This window comes from Callithrix jacchus, chromosome 4, assembly GCF_049354715.1.
Source record: "Callithrix jacchus isolate 240 chromosome 4, calJac240_pri, whole genome shotgun sequence".
Taxonomy (NCBI): domain Eukaryota; kingdom Metazoa; phylum Chordata; class Mammalia; order Primates; family Cebidae; genus Callithrix; species Callithrix jacchus.
In genome coordinates this window covers 9323634-9338866 of record NC_133505.1, presented here as the reverse complement: position 1 = coordinate 9338866, position 15233 = coordinate 9323634, and positions in this window count along the sequence as shown.

The window sequence follows — 15233 nt, the reverse complement described above, 5'->3', positions numbered from 1 at the left end:
GAAACGAGGTAGAGCTCTGGGAAGCTTTCACAAGTGCTCACAAACACTTCCCCTGTTTTGTGTCTGTTAACCTGAGGCAGGGGCTGTCGGCTGCCAGAATCAAAACAAAACAGCAGCAAAAACCCAGCGAGAACTTGCCACTTCTCAGCAGCCTTGGTTCAAATCCCCGGGAGTCCTGATCTCTTAAGTGAGAGAGTAAAGAAAAAGTTTATAAGCCGTGAACTCTTCCTTCAATTCCCGTTTGCCTTTCAAAGTCCTCTTTTGTCTTTAAGAGGAAAGCCACCTGTATTGCTCAAAGCCAGGGCTGAGAGGGAGAGATTTTCAGATCTGCAAAGCTAAGCTGATGTTTTCAGAAAACGATTTTCTCTTCTTTCTTGAATGTTTTTGTGATGTAGAACAATGGCTGTCTAGAGCTCAGATTCTGTGATTTGATGTATTACTCCGATTAAAATCTGAAATAGAGCTTTAAAACCTAGAGGCATATGGCAGTAAACAGAAAATGCAAACAAAGACACACAGAATCACCCAGCCCACAAACCAAAACCCCAGCTCCCAAACAGACTTATAAGTGAAGTTGTCCTCAAAAGTTATTGAATTGAGGCCGGGCACGGTGGCTCAAGCCTGTAATCCCAGGACTTTGGGAGGCCGAGGCGGGTGGATCACGAGGTCAAGAGATCGAGACCATCCTGGTCAACATGGTGAAACCCCGTCTCCACTAAAAATACAAAAAATTAGCTGGGCATGGTGGCACGTGCCTGTAATCCCAGCTACTCAGGAGGCTGAGGCAGGAGAATTGCCTGAACCCAGGAGGCGGAGGTTGCAGTGAGTCGAGATTGCGCCATTGCACTCCAGCCTGGGTAAAAAGAGCAAAACTCCGTCTCAAAAAAAAAAAAAAAGTCATTGAATTGAATATCTGCTAAGATAGATAGAACTGTTATTTAAAGTAGTTTTGCTCACTAAGTGACATTCTGTTCATTATACGAAGGACCCATAGAGTTTAACAGCCGTTTTCCGGCCCCTTTGTAGTACTGGTAGTGGTGCTCATTTTTCCAGAAATTGGAATAGGGGTTTAAAGTAAAATGTGGGTTTTGGCTGCCTAGTGAAATTCAATGAAATCAATAGGAAGCTCCTGTACTTGCATTCTCAGAGCTGGAAGTAGGAGGTATTGATGCACATACATTTCCCAGTAATGCAACTTCAAAACGTGCTTCTTAATGGGAGATAATCAGCTGCAGTGCAACTTTAATGAACTCTGATGTTGGAATGCAAACCCAACCCAATATCCCATGGAAAATTAACCTAATCGATAGTCTGATTCGAAGCCTTAAGCTTGTGAACAATAGCTACACTGACCGAGTCTGCCTTTTCAGATGTTCACCCACGGAGGTGGCCATCCTTCTCGGGGTTACCTCCTGCCACTGCATGGCATAGTATTGGCGAACTGCTTCTGCTGTCATCCTTAACAAGGATGCTGCTGAGCTTATTAAAAACTTCATCTGAGTTCATGCAAAAGAGGAAGAGGGGAAAGCTCTTCTCAGCCTCCCTCAACTCCAGTTTTATTAGGCATCCGTCTCGCCATAGAACAGCTGCTTCGGTCCTTCATTCAGGCCTCAGGTAGCCTTTCTACTTCTTTATTAAACCCTAATGGATTTTCCTTGCCCCTTCTGCCTCGGAAAATGGGGCTATTTGCTCTGCATCTACCCCTCCAAGTGGGACTCCCTTCCCTGGTTCCATGGCCCTTTATCCTCCTTTCAGAGGTCCCTGGAGAAGAGGGCCAGCTCCAAAGTGCTCTTTCTTGTGATACACAGCTACTTCCTGTGCTCCACCTCCCACCATGGCTTTTCTGGTGTGTTTTGCAGTCAGTGGGTCCCAGGTGTTTTTCTGGCTCTTTTCTTGATGAAGCTCCTTCGTGCCCAAGTAGGGCAGGCAATTGAAAACATAGGTCTGGAGCGCAGCAGAGTCCCCACAGCTGGAGATGTGGTTTTGATCGTCCCCATGGACTCATTAACTGACATCACAACCAAGGGTAAGATTGTCGGCTAAGGAGAAGGAAAACAGGAGTAAATGTCCACAGGACTCTAAATCTTCTGGAGGGTGTGGGCAAACTCCATGAAGCCTGGTCTCCGGTATGCGGGAGAGAGAGAAGACAGAGGGAATTGCATAGCAATTGAGAACCCACGCCATGCAGAGGATACTTAGGAAAAGCACAGGAAAAGAATATGGCACAGCTTTTCCTTCATTAATGAGGAATACAGGTTATTCCGGCTCTTGTAGGGTGTTTTGGAAGCAAACAAAGCCTTCAATTTCTAAAGCTTTATAGACTTCCAGTGAACAACTGTGCTTAGCATAAATGCATAGAGAGATGAAGACGAGGCAGTTCTGGCCTTAAAACAATAAGGAGTCATCGCAGCTCAGTTGCTGCGGTTTGTGGTTCACAAGCCACATATGATACGTCCTCTAGGATCCAGGCTTGAGATGAAGAGAGACCTTCCCAAACCACACTAGTTAACAGTTAGCCCTTCCCACTCCCAGTTCCTTAGAGAAAGAGAATTGGAGGTGTCTGTCACAACCCACCATGGAGACCTCATAGTTCATTTTGTGTAGGCGATCACAGGACGCATAGTAAACTGAATGTGGGTTGCAAGACTTAAATAAAAATATGAAATGCCCAGTGAAATTTAAATTTCAGATAAACAGTGAATAATTATGTTAGCTATAAGTATATCCCATGCGATATCCATCCTGTATTTTGTCGACAACCTCAGACTGAATCTAGTTCTCGTTAGAGAGTCATATCTGACACATTGCTGTCCTCGTAAGGGCCCAAGGTAAGAGCCCTCCATTCATTTGAGCTGGCTGCGTGTCCTCAACAGCTCCACCAGACACTGTTTCTCCAGGTTCTGCACATAAAGCTCCATGCCCCTGTATACCTATGGCTTAAAGGAACACGCTAGATTTTTACCTCCCAGGTCTGCTAGATGCTTCACATGCTTTTCTATTATTGACCTTTTCTTTCCTTTTTTCCCTCTTCCCACCCCTGCTCTCCCACCACCTGCCTTTTCAGATGGTCCCTTGCTCCCCAAGGAAGCCTCCTTTCATTAGACTTCCTCCGTTTCACACCCACAGCTGGGAGCCAGCCTTGCCACTTCCACGTTGTATTGACTTCAAGGATCCTGGCCAAGATAGTGCCCTGAACCCCACTGACCCGGTGATAGATCCTCCCTAACCATTCAAGTCCAGATTTCATGCCCGCAGCAGTCAAGGCCAGGAGAGAAGCTGCTCTTGGAGAGCACCGTCTCAAGAGGGCTGAGTTCTACACGATCTTTCACAGTGATGGAGGCTTGGACTCCACCTGGCAGGTCGTGAAGAGCCAGTCCGTAGTGATCTCGTGGTTAAAGCGGAGGCGTGCGCATCTTGGTGAAAGCGTTTTACACTATTTTACTTTATAAATACTAGGAAGGGAGGGGGGTTGCACATTTTTCTCAGGAGCTCTAGACTGAAGATCAAAGCCTAATTCCAAAGAACCTTTTCATATTTATTCACCCTGAAATAAGAGATTTTAATTTGAGCTGACAATCCAACATGTCATTAGAATTAAAATCCTGTAAAAATCAATTTGTGTTACCAGGATTGTTTATTACAGAGAAGGAATAAAAAGAAAAAAAAGCCCGACAGTGGTAGATCTCACCTAGTGGTTACATAGAGAAGACACCTTTCTTTGCTATTGATGTAATGACTCCACCTGGCACCTCTGAAACGTCTCTCCTCGGTCGTCTCCATGATCTTGTCTCTGCATTTATTGTGACCTGGAACCATTAGAGTTCTGTTTCTGGTCCTTAGAGGCGTGTTTGCCCTCACACAGGCTGGCAGTGATAGATGCCATGTCTTAACCAAACAGAGGTTATTTCAGCCAGAGTTCTGCTAAAGTATTCTACCAGTTTGGTACCTGGGTGTAGTTTCCACAGTGGCGCAGGATGGGTTAGATCCAGGCGGGATTAAGGCAAGCTCCAGGAAGCACTCCCAGCTAGTTAAAACATTATTTCCATGTGAGCTAATGCCGTTCCTACAGCTTTTCATGGAGACAGCTCAGCATTATCTAGCAACATCTGGAACGACTCCCCCCACGCCCCACCAAGCGTGAACACTGTGGGAGACGTTTACGTCTTGTGACTCTTTGCCCAGGAGATGTGCAGACAGTTGTGACTGCATTTAGCCATGTGGACGAATGAGTTCGTACATGTAAAAATCTTTGAGGCTGAGTCCAAACGAGGCCCCTTTCAGAAACGCGGCGTTTTCTCACCCTTCGTTCCTTGCAGCTCACAGCTATTTTTACGGCAGTGCTAGAGTCTGACGTCTTGGGAAGAAGCCAAATGTTTCGGGTGTGTCTGTACAAACTCAAAGATCTCTGGAAAAAAAAGCAGCAAAACAATTTTCTTTCCCCTGGCTTCTAAGCATTTCTGTTAATCTGTATCATCTATGTGAGTCTAACATAAAATTGTTTTACGTTTTGGGAGGTAGGCCGTGTTTGAATATTCTCTGTAATCTTGCTTTTCCATCACTTGTGAGCCTTTTATTCTCCTGCCAAATCACTGACCTGTCTAACCTTTGCTGCAGGCATAAACTCTGACCTTCGTGGAAATTCTGCCACCTCAGTAAAGGAAAACTTTGGCTCTAGCTAAGCCTAGAATTCTGCAATGAGGGGAAGCCGCAATGAGATTTTTATTGGAATAAGGCACACTCCAATGGTTTACTCAAAATGAACATTTAAAGTAATTTATTTTGTTAAAAAAATGGTCTCTAGGGTTATCACTTTGAAATATGTATCATTAGATAGTGCCTGGAATTAGACTATGAAATGAGTTTTAAAAAATAGGCCAAGTGAGGTGGCTCACATCTGTAATCCCAGCCATTTGGGTGAGTGAGGTGGGCAGATCACCTGAGGTCAGAAGTTCAAGACCAGCCTGGCTAACAAGGTGAAACCCCATCTCTACTAAAAATACAAAAAATTAGCCTGGTGTGGTGGCATGCACCTGTAGGTCCAGTTACTTGGGAAGTAGAGGCAGGAGAATCACTAGAACCCGGGAGGTGGAGGCTGCAGTGAGCCAAGATTGCACCACCGCACTCCAGCTAGGTGACAGAGCAAGACTCTGTCTCAAAAATAGTAATAATAATAATAACAATAAACTAGTGTGTTCTCATAGTGCACAGATCCTCCTTTCAAATCCCACAATTTTATAAGACTATCATTCTTAGCATCACCAATATGAAGAAGCTACTTCATGAATTAGTCTTTCTCTTCCCTACCTACCCAATTTACTAAATATATTGTGATAATGCTTTTACAAACGTTTAATTTCATGAGTTATGGAGGCTTTATTAAGGTGGGCGTGATTCCAAGTACCATAGAGAATGTATTTTTGTTTCGGACAGTATCAAGTTATGCTTTTATACATATTTGCCAAAGTGTTACTGGATTTACAGGAAACCCTAACGACATCAAGTTTACATATCCACTTGATGTCAGAGAGTCGTCGGCTGCTACGAAAGGTGAAACGGAGGCTCCAGTAGTTAAGTTCAGATTCCGGATCAAGTTCTTGGCTACTGATAACAGGGATGGTGAGCTGTCCCATGGAAGAGCAGAGTGAGACCATCCTTCCCACCCCACAGTCTGAGAGCTCTGGACTGGGGAGTAGAAATCACTAGGAGCTGGCGGATAAAATAAATTCAGAGTCAACAGCTAAAATGCTATTAGTATGAGCACCTTCACCCATGTATTCTCTTACTGGCATTTCGTGGCCTTTCTTCTCTCCATCAAAAGCAGGCAAAGGCTGGGCATAGTAGCTCATGCCTGTAATTCCAGCACTTTGGGAGGCCGAGGCGGGCAGCTCGGTTGACCTCAGGAGTTTGAGATTGGTCTGGCCAACATGGCGAAATTCTGTCTCTACTAAAAACACAAAAAATAGGCTGGCATGTTGGTTGCATAGCTGCAGTCCCAGCTACTCAGGAGGCTGAGGCACAAGAGTCATTTGAACCCAGGAAGTAGAGGTTGCAGTGAGCCTCCACTCTAGCCTGGGCAATGGAGTAAGACCCTGCCTCAAAAAAAAAAAAAAAATGCAGGAGAAGCAACCAAAAGAATATGTAGTGAGATACTTCTAAAAGAGGAAGATTGGGTCTTCCTTGCCTTGCTGCCCAGCCTTTCTAAAAAGCTAACACTTTGACACAAACTCAGAGGGTGGTAAGAACATGTCTGCCTGCTGACCGATTAGTTTATGATATTCATGCTCTAGGTTAGGCCATCAGGACAGTCACAGTCCCCTGGGGAGTTTGTTAAAAATGCAGACCACTTGTGTGTTGGCCCCTGGAGGTTGTGATTGAGTGAGTGTGGCTCAGGAATCTGCATTTTCCACGAGCGCCCGTGCTTTACAGATGCTACCATTCAAAGCTGTAGCATTTACATCAGGTTTCATCTGTTAAGAAAATATTAGGCAGGAGAGACTGGTCCCAGCCAATAGGATTTGCTCAGAGTCCATACACTGAAATATAGCCCTGAGAATTAATGGACTTAGAAAAATACATCTATACACCCATCTATATATAAAAATGAAGGTACCTGCATGGAAATAGCAATACCCTTTGGCAAATGTCCCATATACAAATTATTTTAAGGCAAAAAAAAAAACAGCAGGTGGCTTTTCTCAAACTCTTTCACCTGGATTCTAAAAATCACTCAAGTCGATTGTGAGCACTTGCTGTGGCACAAGGAGGCTGTATGAATTTAAGGGGAGGATAGGAAGCAATCCGAAGAGCTTCAATTCAGTCATTTGCTTCTCTAGCCGTGCGTGAAGTCCCATTGTTATCACTGAGTGTAGGAGGCCATTCAGACCCCTGAAAGAGGGGGTGGCACATTCTTGACACCCACATTTTAATTCCAATGCTTGGCAGTGCTATTTTCACGGTTTCTAAACTGGTGTAGCTTTGAGTTGCCACCTAGTTAAAGAAGGTGGAATATGTTAATAGATTCAGGTGGCATGACCCAAAGGCGGGCGACTCTTACATTACAGATAAAACCTGACTTTCAAAATGTCTCCACTGTCACCCCATAGTCTTCTATACTCCCTATAAATTGGCCATCATTTCTTAAGTTCCTACAAGAGAGAACACTGCCTTCCTCTAAAACTCCCTGAGCTGCATTAGCACATGGTCTGAAATGTATGCTAGACACAGGAAACAGACCTCAAACCTTACCTTAATATTTTTATTCAGTGGTGCTGGGTAAAGCCAGGAATTTGCATTTTAACAAGCACCCAGGGAGTTTCTGACGAGGGTGATGCTTGGATTACATTGTGACACTTTCTACCTAACGATATATCCTTTCTTCAGAGGAGGAGGGAACCCTGAGCCCACAAATCATGGGGAAGGGCAGAGATATGAAAGCTCAGGACATAATACCACCTCCTTTGCTGTTTTTCTCAAGATTAGCCTGTGATAATCCTCTATATGAGACAGCTGTTTAAAATATAGAACCAGATGACAAAGAATAGGAAAAGAGCTTCACATTCTTTAACTCAGTATGAATGAGATCATAGGATGGGATGGCTTTTTATCAGAGGAGGAGGGTTCAAAGGCTTTATGTCTGTAACTCGGGGAATAAACATTAGCTGCTGTTGGTCTGGAGCATGGAGCACCAGCAGGGGCCAAGCCTCCCAGCTCAGATGGGAGCACCCACTCTTCTGCCTTCTTTCTTCACCGGGAACATGTGCTCCTGGAGTTCTGAGATGCCAGGTGCTTCCCCGTGGTGACCAAGTCTTTGAAAAGTCTGATGAGGAAAAGGCTTGGCATGAAATTTACTTTCCGTCAGGCTTTCCAGGTGCAGCAAAGGCCTCCGAAGGCCTGACGGAGTGGAAATGGGATGGTCCTGGTCGGAAGAAACACGCCTTCCTTATCAGGATTGAGATACCCAATCCAGGAAGAGCTTAAGCTGGGTGACCTCAAGAGACAAGCCATCCGGAAAAAGATGCTGGAGCCCCTCCTTGCAAAGCTGAGAGGGGAGCTTAAGGCACTTTGGAGGGGCAGCTGGAGCTCACAGGAGGAGGACTGTGGGCTCTGGCACAGGAGGCTTCTCTGCTTCTCTCTGATATCTACGTGGGTCACGGGCTGATAGTCATACATGTCCCTAGTTTGTAGTAAGTGCTTGTAAGGTCTGACAGCGCTGTGAGTGGCATGGGAACCTGTGTGACCCACAGGTACACCTCTGGAGGGCCTCCCGGAATTAGAAAACCTGAAGAGCAATACACCCCTGTGGCACCTAACTTGAGACGTTCTTCTGTTGTTTCTTATTCCGGCACCAATTGACAAGGCCACTGGACTTGGTCAGCCTTGTGACTCCAGACCCTGTGACCCCATTCCAGCTTGCAAAAAACCACCCTAAACTGTAACTTCTGTAACTTTCCACTGCTTACCCCAAACCTATAAAACCATCTCCTATCCCACCACCCTCCGCTGACTCCACCACCCTCTGCTGACTCTCTTTTCAGACTCAGCCTGCCTGCACCCACGTGAATAAACAACCATGTTGCTCACACAAAGCCTGTTTGGGGGGTCTCTTCATTCACTGCACACGTTTTAACAGTCCTTGAGTCAAGCAAAATGAGATGTCCCCTGGGTGACAGAGCAAGACTTTGTCTCAACAAAAATGAAAAAGGAAAAGGATGTTGTTTCATGGGTGCAGTGTGCCAGTTTGAAATGATGAAAAAGTGGCCGGGCACAGTGGCTCGCACCTGTAATCCCAGCACTTTGGGAGGCCAAGGCAAGGGGATAACCTGAGGTCAGGAGTTTGAGACCAGCCTGGCCAACATTGTGAAACCCTGTCTCTACTAAAAATACAAAAATTAGCCAAGCGTGGTGGTGGGCGCCTGTTGTCCCAGCTGCTTTGGAGGCTGAGGAAGGAGAATTGCCTGAACCCAGGAAGTGGAGGTTGCAATGAGCTGAGATCGCGCCACTGCACTCCAGCCTGGGTGACAAGAGCAAAACTTCATCTAAATGAATGAATGTATGAAAGAAAGAAAGAAATGATGAAGAAGTTCTGGCAGTGGACAGTGGTGGTGGTTATGCAGGATGTCAGTGTCCTCAAGAACACTGAAATATACACCTAAAATGGTTCAAACGCCAAATGTTAGGATTCGTATACTTTAACAGAATAAACAGAGAAAGGATGACCTTGATTTTTCAGTCAAGTAGAGGGTGAGAGGGAGCGCTGAGAGGCGAGCCCTCTGTGCATGAAGATTCAGGGAGAAGAGCTTTTGGGCACCGGTATCGGGGGATCCACAGCAAGGCCAGGAGAACTGGGGGCCAGAATGAGCCAGTGGCAGGATGGAGATAAGTGACCCTCCTTTTCTGGTAAATCCTAATCCTCTCACAACCCTTCTTTGCTTAAGTCTCATCAATGGCTTCTCATTTTTCTGAGGATAAAATTCTAGCTCCTTACCAAGACCTCTCAGGCCAGGGGTGAGCAGAGTCCTGCCCTCCAACCCTGTCCCACACCACTGTTCTTGACAAGTCCATGCTTCAGCCACGTGGGCCTTCGAGGGCCTTCTAACCTGTCAGGTCCATTCCCTCAGGGCTTTTGCAGATAGAGCTTCCTTATCCTTCAGGCTTCAGCGTGAATGCTCCTCCTGAGCAGCGCCTCCTCAGCCCACTGCTGTTAGAATGGCCTCCCTCCTGCCATCCTCCTTCGTCCCAACAATGGTCCATGTCCTTCATGCCCTTGGTCACATTGTGCAATGGTGCATGTGTCTGTGTGTCAACTGTTAAGTGGCTGGCCCTCTACTAGTCTAGTCTGTAAATGTGATGGCTGTGGGACCTCTGGGTCTGTCCTGACTCTACCTCCAGTGCTCAATAAAGCTTTTCAATAAATATTTGTTGAATGAATGAATAGACCAGTCATCTTGACTTTTCACAACAATGTCCAGCAGCCCAGGCATGGGAGAAAGAAAGCAGAAGGTGGCGGTCACACAGGACCAGGACAGAGAGTGGGGAGGGTAAGGAATTACTGCTGTGAGGAAGAACCCTGCTGATGAATGACCCATCCTGAAGCTCGGGTTGGAAAGGGCAGTAGTTGCACCAGGAAGAGGGAGATGGGCTGGATGAGAGAGGCGGTCTCAACAAGTGAAGGATGCGGTAGAGCCCCGTCTCTACTAAAAAGACAAAAATTAGCCAAGTGTGGTGGCAGGTATCAGTAGTCCCAGATCCTTCAGAGGCTGAGCCAGGAGAATTGCTTGAACCCGGGAGGTAGAGATTGCAGTGAGCTGAAATGGTGAGCCATTGCACTCCAGACTGGTGACAGAGAGCAAAACTTCATCTCAAAAAAAGAAAAATCCTATCGTTACCCCAACTCTATGTCCTGACTCTGTCTCCAGTGCCCAATACACCTTTACAAACTGGACATTCCACATGCCAGGATTGTCATGAAGTGTTTCCGTATGTGTGAATGTGTACGAGCAGTTGTGTGTGGAGGGCTGTGGATTCAAATGAAATGGATGCATGAACCCACTAGGACCTTGAATAGACTGACTGAGAGGAAAGTACCCAATAGAAGAGATGCAAATACGCATGTTTATTTCGTATTCTGCTCTCCATAGCAAACTGACGGTTGTCGGGACAAGGAGCCGGTTAGATTCCTGCTCCAATTTACTCTGCGCCCGATATGGCCTGGAGCATAAACAGCCGTAACAGCAACTATTGAGCACTTGCTTGGAATCAGTGCTTGCACTTCACACATTAGCTCATTTAACCCTCACAGTAGCACTCCAGGGTAAGTAAGTTTCCGAAGTTCAGAAAGCCAGCAAAGGGGTGGAGCGCCCATTAAACCCAGGCCCCTCTGCCTGCACACACTGGGCTTTTCCCATTCAGCTAGATTGTTACCAAGGAGCCTTCACATTCACAGTCGCTGCTATGAAGGAGATAACAATCCTAAAGCAATTGCAGAGGGCATTGAGATGAAAGTAAACTCTTAGAAGGTTTACAGAAATGTATCTTCTATGTGCTCACGTCAGACAAATAGTTGGCCCAGCACACAATATTTATTACCAAATTATTGAATTCGGGCCTAAAATCTTTTTTTTTTTTTTTTTTTTGCTAAGGAGTCTTTAAAAATATCTTGTCTGAAAATGTATCTTAGAGTCATTCCTTGATTGCTTGATTGGAAAACCTGCACGCAAGTGCCACACGCAGAGTCCCGTTTGCAGCGATTCTTCCTCCCTTTTTTGAGCACCAAATGCTATGTTGGGCATTTTGCAGACTGGACATAAGGTGTTGCCTTTAGGGCCATAAAATGCGAGTGACAATTTTCTGCTCCGCTTAATGCTATATCCAATTTTAGTTTCCTGTTTGTAAAAAAAAAAAAAATTAGGACCTCTAGTCTAGGGAGCAGAGAGCAGCTTTGGGTGGGGTTTTGTTGAAATTTCTGCTTGGTAGCTTAGAAGGAAAAAGGCAGATCAAAGTGAAGTAATGTGAGGAAATGTAAATATGAGGCTTGTTGGTGGTGCTGACCCTGGGGGAAGTGGCTTGGAGAGGTTGATGAAATGCCAGTCCATCTGACAGCAGATTTCCAAAGAGAAGTGTGTTTTCATGACTGCCTCACATGTACCTAGACAACGGGATGGATTATTTTTGCCAAAGTGAGTTCAGAAAATCTACTTTGATAATATTCATTCAATCTGCTCTGCTTTCCTGTTGATGTCAGTATTTTCCAGCATATGCAGTGCTCATAAGACACACAAAGGGTGCAGTCCTAGGCAGGAAGCCTTCCACATCAGTCTCCTTTGTACAAGGCAGACATGCTTCTGTTTGAGATCTGCTAGAATAGTTTTGAATCTCGGCAATAACAATCATGGCCCCAAAAGAAATCAACTGGAAGGCCGGGTGCGATGGCTCACGCCTGTAATCACAGCACTTTGGGAAGCCGAGGTGGGTGGATCACGAAGTCAGGAGTTCGAGACTAGCCTAACCAACATGGAGAAACCTTGTCTCCACCAAAAATACAAAAATTAACTGGGTATGGTGGCGCATACCTGTAATCCCAGCTACTCAGGAGGCTGAGGCAGGGGAATCGCTTGAACCCAGGAGGCAGAGGTTGCAGTGGGCCGAGATCGCGCCACTGCACTCCAGCCTGGCAATAGAGTGAAGGCGCTGTCTCAAAAATAAAAGAATGAAATCAACTTGAACTCTGAGAAATTTCTGCCTCCTTTCCCAACTCATGCTGAACCGGTTAGTAAATGGTCTTATAAGCAATAAAGATATTAACATACTTAAGGGTTGAACGGAGAATTGCTGTTACGTGGCAGATGGTGTGTTGCTGTTGTGGCTCCCTGAATTATTTTTTCTTATTTTCATTTACACCTGTACTGCTCTTGAAGTAGCAGCAACATACATTCTACAGATTTCATGTTAAAAATACAAGGCCGGATGTGGTGGTTCATGACCGTAATCCCAGCACTTGGGGAGGCTGAGGCAGGTGGATCACTTGAGCTCACTAGTTCAAGACCAGCCTGGGCAACATGGTGAAACCCAGTCTCTATGAAAAAATACAAAAAAAAAAAAAAAGATAGCTGGGCGTGGTGGTGCCTGCCTGTGGTACCAGCTGCTCAGGAGGCTGAGGTGGGAGAATTACTTGAGGTCTGAAGGCAGAGGCTGCAATGAGCTGAGATTGTGCCACTGCATGGAGAGAATACAGTAGATTGGCTTTGCAAGACTCATGGGTTTAAAAGGATCCCTCTCATCTTCATCAGACCATAGCTGCATGGGAAAGAAATTAACCTATTAATAACACAAGATGTAGACAAGACTTACTGAGAGGGGAGAGACTGAAAACAAGACATTTTGCTTTTGCTTTTAGCTGTAAATGATGAAGATTTCTGTGTGTTACTGTGCGACTCCTATACCTCCCTCTAAGCATAAAGCTGGTCGTGAACCAGCTTTATGTGGAAAGCCACCTGTGGTTTCAGTGGATACCCACACTCTGCTAGTCATGATTTTAAAATACGAAGATGTATGAGTTTGCTAGGGCTGCTGTCATAAAATACCACAAACTTGCCAGCTTCAACAACAGAAATGTCTCACAGTTCTGGAGGCTGGAAGTCTGAGATCCAAGTGTTCCGGGATCCGTTCCTTTCAAGGCCAGTGAGGGAGGGCGTGCTTCAGGCCTCTCTGCTGGCTGCTGGTGGCTTGCTGCCAGTCTTCGGTGTCCCTTGGCTGGTAGACGCATCACCCGGCTCCATGCCTTCACCCTCATAAGATGCCCTCCCTGCGTGCCTGAATCTGTGTCCAAATATCCCCTTTACATAATGACAGCAGTCATAGTGGAGCAGGGCCCACCCTAATGACCTCATTCTAACTTGATGACACCAAGTCCGTTTCCAGATAAAGTCACAGTTGGGGTGGGGGACATAATTCAAACTGCAGCGAAAGAGTTGGCCTCTTGATTTATGAGCTGATGAGCTGCTTCATAGATTATATGTAGGCTCTTGATTTCTCCTTCGTACTCTTTTCTTCTGCATAGTTTTGTGTAAGAAAAGTTAGGTAGAGAAAAGGGGCAAGACGAGGTTGAAGCCACAGTCTCACGCTGTCGCACTGAGCTTTGGTATCACGGCAGTCAAAAGGAGGCTTTTAGTTCGTGGTGTGTGCAGATGGCTTCTCGTCACAGTCGTAGATACAGAGGGGTGGCTGCCTTAAGTCTAGAATGCCAGACCTAATTACAGATGACACTGATGAAGTCAGGATGGTAATCCGATTTAAAACAGAGACCCACAACGTACAATACATCCTAGCGGCGCTCACTGCTGTGCAAGTCAGTCATTGACAGCTTCAACCAGTGTGGCCGCGGCCGGTATTGCTTTAGGCTGTAAGGGGGTGAAGACAGAGATCTCAGGGAGCCCCCACTCCATGGGTCAAAGCTGGGGCACCGCAGCCCGGAGGCGCAGAGTCCAGGACAGAGCTGACGTTCTGTCTGTGCTTGCTATAGATTGTGGCGCATCATTGAGCACATGGGGACAGAACTGACTGGCTTCCTACTAACCAACATTCTCACTCACAGGTCAGCAGGTGATGCGGCTCTTCTAGAAGCTCACCCACACATCCCCCCACCCCGTTTTTCCTTCTCACCCATTCTCAAGACCTCACCCACGTGAGACATGTCTGCTTTGCTCCGCCTTCCTAGCTCAGTAGCTTATTTTAAGAGAAATCATCTTCACAGCTTTCTCCCGGGGGAAATTATTCTGAAATAATTTTGAGCAGCAGCATTTTTCCAGAACATTCTCAGACTCAGCAGTAACTTTTGAAGGGGGAAGGCATTTAAAAATGAAATTTCATTTTACGAACTGCCACACGGCATAGCTTTTCTAGGGCTGTGGTTAGGATTACGGGAGAGAGGCACCAGAGTGTGTCACAACACAGGGCTGACCTTTTACCACCCGGCTGAAGCTCGAAAAACAAAACAAAACCCCATCTGACGGACCATACCTGCGTCTTTTCTGGGAAATACCCCAGAATACAAGTTGGTTTGTTTTTTAAGATGGTTTTCCTTCCCTGGGAGAACAATTCTGAAACTTAAGTCAATAAGGTTCTCATGCTACATAAGCATTTTGCCTCGTCAGGCTTGAGGCCTTTTTTCCCCTTGCTTCTGGAACACGCATTCAGTGCCTTAGACCACGGTGTGCTGTAGGCAGGTTATGCCATTTTAATCTCATAAATATAAAAATACAACACATAATCAGAGTGAAAACAGCGCATTTTAGTTTTAAACCAAAGGAAGCCAAAACAGCAACAGAAAAGAAAGGAAATTAATTAGGACCATCTCGGGGGCCAAGGTGCATTTGTCCTCGTTCTTTTTGAGCTTTTCCCACTGTTCTCTTCTTCCCCATTCCACAGCATTCAGCATCCTCTGTCTTGTCTTTCTTGGTGTATCTCTAGTGTTCTAATTCTATCCCATCTTCTTCCACTGAAATAATGACATGTTTAAAGACAAAATTGTCTGGGCGCAGTGGCTCACACTTGTAATCCCAGCACTTTGGGAGGCTGAGGTGGGTGGATCACCTGAGGTCAGGAGTTTGAGACCAGCCTGGCCAACATGGTGAAACCCCGTCTCTACTAAAAATACAAAAATTAGCTGAGCGTGCTGGTGAGCACCTGTAACCCCAGCTACTCAAGAGGCCGAGGCAGGAGAATCGCTTGAACCTGAG